Below are 6,135 nucleotides of genomic sequence, written 5' to 3'. Positions count from 1 at the left end.
AACACACATCACAGATCAGCTGAGGGTCCTGATAACTGCTGCTGTCAACTCCACTGTAATGTGTACGTTCTGCGCTTGAGCAAGATGCAATAAGCAGGTGGCGCTTGTGTTGTGAGTTGTAAACAAGAGGCTTATGCACACAACTCTCTTTACTTTCAATCAAAACGAAACGTAACTATTTCAGATAAAAACCAGACGCATTACCAGACGAACACAGATTAATTCGTCCTGAACAGACAATTAGACTTGTGCCAGTACTGCAAAACCTGAAATGATCAGCACTAGGGATATAACGGTTACCGGTGTCAAGGTAAACCATCGAAAATTCCCACCGGTGAAGGTTACTATTTAAGTTTTAATAACCATGGGAACCGCTGTGGCCGATAACAGTGGAAAACTTGAGGCGCAACTTGAAGAAGACTTGGAGGGAGGACATGATAGTAGCGGCCCTCACAGCATTTTTCCGCCTTCAAAGAGAACCAAATCTGAAGTCTGGGTGTATTCTGGTTATTATAAGAATCGTCGATCTAATAATTCCCCAAATATTGATGTAGAGCTGCAGTGAGGAGGATTTGAGACAAACACGTACTGGGTGGACTGAGTTAGTGAACACAAACTGACTGAGATGACTGACTTTCATCTGAGCTCTGTTCACTGGAGCAGCGTCTACCTGTGGCTCAGCAGCATCTGACCAATCAGACTGACCGAGTCCACTGACAACAGATGAGCAGGCAGACAGAGAGACAGACAGCCAATATGTGAGTAATATCAGAAATATAGCATACTTGTGGATTATTTGTAGAATTGACAGTATATAAAGAATAATATAAAATGGTGAATATAACAAGTGTCTAGATAGAGATAAGAGCCAAAATAGAGTATTCATAATTCATTTAACAACAATAATCCATTTTGATTTGATCTAAAAAAAATGATCCAACCTGTTCCTCACAAAAGTAATGTGATCTAAATTGTGAGTTTTGTGATCTGTTGGTTGCATCCTTAGTATTAAGTAACAGTAATAATTAATAATGACATTTTCTATTCATTTTTTTCACAGAGAGGGTCTGCTGGCCAATCGAGTGCTGCTGCCACTACATCTCATTCTACCACTGTAACACATTAAAGGACACGTTTCAAAAACAGGCTGCCTCATCACAAAAAGCCAATGACCTATTTTGCACAGTTTCGATACATTATTTTATAATAACTTAATGTTGATTTTGCAGCTTTTTGTTAAGGTTTGAATTTGGACAATTTTAATATATAATAAATATATCTAAATATAAATCTGCATGAAATTATTTCAATTTATCAGTGTTTTTTCAACACTTTGAAGACATTTTGAAAATACCGTGGTATACCGATACCGTGATAATTTTGGTCACTATTACCGCGGTGTGAAATTTTCATACCTTTTCATCCCTAATCAGCACTAAACACAGAGTATAACTGAAGCTGATGGAAATTCCATTAGTTTTGCAAATACCTGGTCATGAACCAACATATTGTACAGATTAAAATGATGAACTGATGATGGAGCTAGAAGAAAAGTCAGAGGATCACCAAAGTAATCACAGTTCATCCTGAGGGGAGCATGAATGTCTGAACCAAACCTCATGACAATCGGGACTAAAGTACAGGATAAACTGACGGAACCACATTTTATATAAAATGCATTCATGCTTCCATCAGGATGAAATGTAATTATTTTGGTGATCCTCTGACATATGATACATATTTTTTTACTTGTTTTCTTACCCTCTCTGGTTCAGACCTGCTCCAATTGGACAGTTACATGAAATAATGAAATAAAGTAATGAATCCAGACCTGAGAGTTTCAAGGACACAGTGTGGACTCTTCAGTCCAGCAGAAAGTCGCTTCACTCCTGAATCCTGCAGGTTGTTGATACTCAGGTCCAGCTCTCTCAGACTAGAGGACTGGGAGCTGAGAACTGAGGACAGAGCTTCACAGCTTCTCTCTGAGAGGTTACAGCCGCTCAGTCTGGATAAAGAATAATGAGCAGAACAAGAAAATAATATTTGTATTTGGGTAAGCAACAGCACATTTACTGCATTCTGAAGAAACATCTCCACACTTACAGAGCTTTCTTGGAGGCTTTGACCACTGGTAGCAGCTTTAGAAGAGCCTCCTCTGAAGCAGAGTATTTCTTCAGGTCAAACACATCCAGATCTTTTTCTGATGACAGTAAGATGAAGACCAGAGCTGACCACTGAGCAGGAGACAGTTTATCTGTGGAGAGACTTCCTGATGTCAGGAACTGTTGGATCTCCTCCACTAGAGAATGATCGTTCAGTTCATTCAGGCAGTGGAACAGATTGATGCTTCTCTCTGCAGACAGAGTCTCTTCAAACTTATTCTTGATGTAACCGACTGTTTCCTGATTGGTCTGTGAGCTACTTCCTGTCTGCAGACCACGGAGGAGAGTCTGATTGGTCTGCAGTGAAAGACCCAGGAGGAAGCGGAGGAACAAGTCCAGGTGTCCATTTGGACTCTGTAAGGCCTGGTCCACAGCACTCTGGTAGAGACGTTTCTCTGCAGATTGATGGTCTGCTGTTTTTTCTTCTGCCAGCAGATTGACTCCAAAGTTGATGAACGTCAGATGGACATGAAGAGCAGCCAGAAACTCCTGAACACTCAGATGGATGAAGCAGAACACCTTGTCCTGGTACAGTCCACTCTCCTCTTTAAAGATCTGTGTGAACACTCCTGAGTACACTGAGGCTGCTCTGATATCGATGCCACACTCTGTCAGGTCTGATTCATAGAAGATCAGGTTTCCTTTCTGCAGCTGATCAAAAGCCAGTTTTCCCAGAGACTCAATCATCTTCTTGCTCTCTGGAGTCCAGTGTGGATCTGTCTCAGCTCCTCCATCATACTTGACATTCTTCACTTTGGACTGAACCACCAGGAAGTGAATGTACATCTCAGTCAGGGTCTTGGGCAGCTCTCCTCCCTCTCTGGTCTTCAACACATCCTCCAGAACTGTAGCAGTGATCCAGCAGAAGACTGGGATGTGGCACATGATGTGGAGGCTTCGTGATGTCTTGATGTGGGAGATGATTCTGCTGGCCTGCTCCTCATCTCTGAATCTCTTCCTGAAGTAATCCTCCTTCTGTGTGTCAGTGAACCCTCTGACCTCTGTCACCATGTCAACACACCCAGGAGGGATCTGATTGGCTGCTGCAGGTCGTGTGGTTATCCAGAGGCGAGCAGAAGGAAGGAAGTTTCCCCTGATGAGGTTTGTCAGCAGCACATCCACTGAGGTGGATTTTGTGGCATCAGTCAGGATTTTAGTGTTGTGGAAGTCCAGAGGAAGTCGACACTCATCCAGACCGTCAAAGATGAAAACAACCTGGAACTCTTCAAAGCTGCAGATTTCTTTGGTTTCAGTGAAGAAGTGATGAACAAGTTCCATCAAGCTGAACTTTTTCTCTTTCAGCACATTCAGCTCTCTGAAAGTGAATGGAAATATGAACTGTATGTCCTGGTTGGCTTTGTCTTCAGCCCAGTCCAGAGTGAACTTCTGTGTTAAGACTGTTTTCCCGATGCCAGCCACTCCCTTTGTCATCACTGTTCTGACTGGTTCGTCTCTTCCAGCTGAGGGTTTTAAGATGTCTTCTTGTCTGACTGTTGTTTCTGGTATGTGCGGTTTCCTGGATGCTGTTTCAATCTGTCTGACCTCATGTTCATCATTGACCTCTGCAGTCCCTCCCTCTGTGATGTAGAGCTCTGTGTAGATCTGATTCAGAAGGGTTGGGTTTCCTGCTTTAGCGATCCCCTCAAACACACACTGGAACTTCTTCTGAAGGTCAGATTTGAGTTTACGCTGACAAACTGCAGAATGACTTTCTAAATAAACACACAATAAACAAGCTCATCAAGTTATCTATAAAGACAATAACACAATTTCCTTCCCCTAAAGATTGTATATATAAACAAATTCATCATCATCAGACTTCAGTAAACGTCTCATTGATCCAACATGTTAAATATTGAGAGAAATCCTCTTACTGCTCTGCAGACGGTCAGCCAGCTCCTCCTGCTTCATTCTCCTCAGGAAGTGAAGTGTGATCTTCAGAAATGCCTCTCTGCTGCTCCTCCTCTGCTCTTCATCCTCACCATCCAACACCTCCTCATCCTCCCTCTGACTCTCTGGGTAGCATTCTGGGTAATCTGAACTCAGAACCTTCTGGACCTTCTTCAACTCGTTCTTCACAAAAGTCACAATGTGCTCCTCCAGTAGCTGAAACAGAATATTATGTGAATGACAACATTTAACATCATGGAGCCAAACATCAGATCCATGTTGGACAGATTCACCACTGGTCTGTAAAGTGCAGCATGGAGATTATTGTGAACAGACTGGATGTAAAAGTAGTTGTTGTTCATGTACAGACCATAAATATGGAGTCCAGGTGTGTCTGATGCTGCTGGACAGACGGACCTCTGGGAACCTCTGAGCTCTCCTGGTCGACTCTGTGGAGGAATCATGAAGAATCAGTCACATTGTGTCTGTCCACTCAGAGACAAACACAAGCTGAAGGTCCTTTGAGTTAAAGTGTTGATGACATCATTGAATCAGATGGTTTCCTCTGACATCACAGTGTTGGTCGTACTGCTGATCCCACTGTGAATCAACAGTCAGTCAGTTTACTGGGTTGGTTCAGCAGCTTGTCTGGTTTAGTCCCTCCAGCTCTTATTGACCCGTTTAATACTGTGGACAGCAACACACAGCTAACACAAGCTAGCTGGATGCTAACTGTCCAGTGCAAACTGGTGAAGAGTCTCAATAAACTTGTATTCAATTGAGATTACAACATTGGAGAATGAAAAAAATATTCATGATGTCTTTTTGTTTATAAATAAATTTGCAATAAATTTGAATCTGACACCAAAAAACTAAATTACTGGTTTGTTTTTCGTAGAAACTTGATTTTGATATTTAATTTGTCTGATTTGTGACCTGAAAGTCTTTATTGACTTTTTTGTGTTTTGCTTTTGTGTGATTAACGACACAACGGCCTAAATATAAAGATAATAATGAATTCATCATTTGTAAATATAAGCAATATTCATGTAAACATGACTTGTAATACTTAACGTCTGAGTTTCAAAGTGCTCCACGTAACTTTAAATGTATTTGTAAAACTTTATTATTTGTTGCATATTTAATAAATATTGTAAAACAGTAAAATGTTCTGCCTTCAGTTCATATCTTTGTCTCAAGTGTTTGAACTATATTTAAGAGATCAGAAAATAAGTTATTTGTTTATATATATTTTATATCTAATCGGCTGATATATCAGTTATCAGAGTTTTTTACTCTTCATATGGGTTTCGGTACCGGCCCCATGAGGTCCGGATGGGTCGGGCCCTTGTAACGTCAGATATAACACACAGCCCTTCCTCTCCTCAGCAGCAGGGTCAGATTTCAGCAGGAGGTGAGTCACTGCTGTTTGTCCACAGGAGGAACACTGTCCTGTCAGAGTTGTTTAGGGACGGACATGAAGAAATGTGAACCTGTCCTTTAATACTAATCCTGCTCTGACCTCCATCATCACTCTGAGAACATGAAGACCATCAGGACAACTGGTCAGACTGGATTTAATGAGGACAAACATCAACAGAGAGCAACAGGACAACAACTTACTGTCTGTCTGACACAGGTGCTTGTTTGAAATGAATGATCACATCCTTTGACTGGTCACTCTTGAAGGACACACAGCTGGGCTCATATTCAGGTCCAGGTCCAGGTCCAGGTCCAGTAGAGGCTGGTCTCCTGTTGGACAGAGAAGAAGACCACCAGAGATGTTAATTCACTTTCTAGTCTTCAGACACAGAAGCTTCTGTCCATAAAATAGTGGAAAACATCAGGAATAAACCTTCAGAGAATATTGGACCAAACTAATTCAATGAAGTGAAATGAAGAGTTGAAGACTGGTTCTATTGGGCAGCTTTCTAAAGTGAGAAGATACATTTAAGTGAAGAAGAACGAAGCTGAAAATAAACATCAGGTTTCAAAAAACATCTTTCTCCACAGTTAAAACATGAATCAGTCACATATTAATGTTATTAACAGCTCACCTCTTTACAGCAGGAGCTGGTTGTTC

Source organism: Sparus aurata, chromosome 24 (assembly GCF_900880675.1).
Source record: "Sparus aurata chromosome 24, fSpaAur1.1, whole genome shotgun sequence".
NCBI lineage: Eukaryota > Metazoa > Chordata > Actinopteri > Spariformes > Sparidae > Sparus > Sparus aurata.
The sequence above is the reverse complement of the archived record's forward strand: the minus strand, read 5'-3'. Positions refer to the sequence as shown.